Genomic DNA, 239 nt, shown 5'->3' with positions numbered 1-239 from the left:
TCGGCAGCGGGGGCGGTGGGGTTGAGAGGAAGGGGAGAAAGAGTAGGGGTCCACAGAGTCAGGGGTGGGTGGAGGAGACAGGGCAGAGTTGAAGGTTAGGGACAGGGAGGTAGAGACTGCGTAGCCACTGAGGCCAGAGGAGGGAGAGAAAGACAGGCAGAGGGGACGGGAAGGCAGAGGGGGAGAGCGGGAGAGCCACCCGGGGTGAGAAAGGAGGGCGGCCCGTTTGGGGGCGCGGG

The sequence above is a fragment of the Ailuropoda melanoleuca genome, chromosome 16 (assembly GCF_002007445.2).
Source record: "Ailuropoda melanoleuca isolate Jingjing chromosome 16, ASM200744v2, whole genome shotgun sequence".
Classification (NCBI taxonomy): domain Eukaryota; kingdom Metazoa; phylum Chordata; class Mammalia; order Carnivora; family Ursidae; genus Ailuropoda; species Ailuropoda melanoleuca.
Note: the sequence above shows the minus strand (reverse complement) of the source record.